Source organism: Myotis brandtii, unplaced genomic scaffold (genome assembly GCF_000412655.1).
Source record: "Myotis brandtii unplaced genomic scaffold, ASM41265v1 scaffold940, whole genome shotgun sequence".
In the NCBI taxonomy this organism is placed as follows: domain Eukaryota; kingdom Metazoa; phylum Chordata; class Mammalia; order Chiroptera; family Vespertilionidae; genus Myotis; species Myotis brandtii.
The window spans coordinates 483,347-483,570 of record NW_005371877.1 but is presented as its reverse complement, the minus strand read 5'-3'; positions in this window follow the sequence as shown (position 1 = coordinate 483,570).

Below are 224 nucleotides of genomic sequence, written 5' to 3'. Positions count from 1 at the left end.
CGGCGGTGGGGACGGGCCCACCACTCACCTGCCGCACCTCCTCCAGCACCAGGGTGAAGACCCAGAAGTAAAGGGTGACCTCAGGCCCCGACGGCCCCTGGGGGGGCGGCCTGAAGTCCCCCAGCAGGACGTAGGTGAACAGGAAGAGGAAGGCGAAGTACATGACCACGTTCCCCAGGAACACGGTCACGGGGGCGCCCCAGAACTGCCGCCAGCGTGTGGGC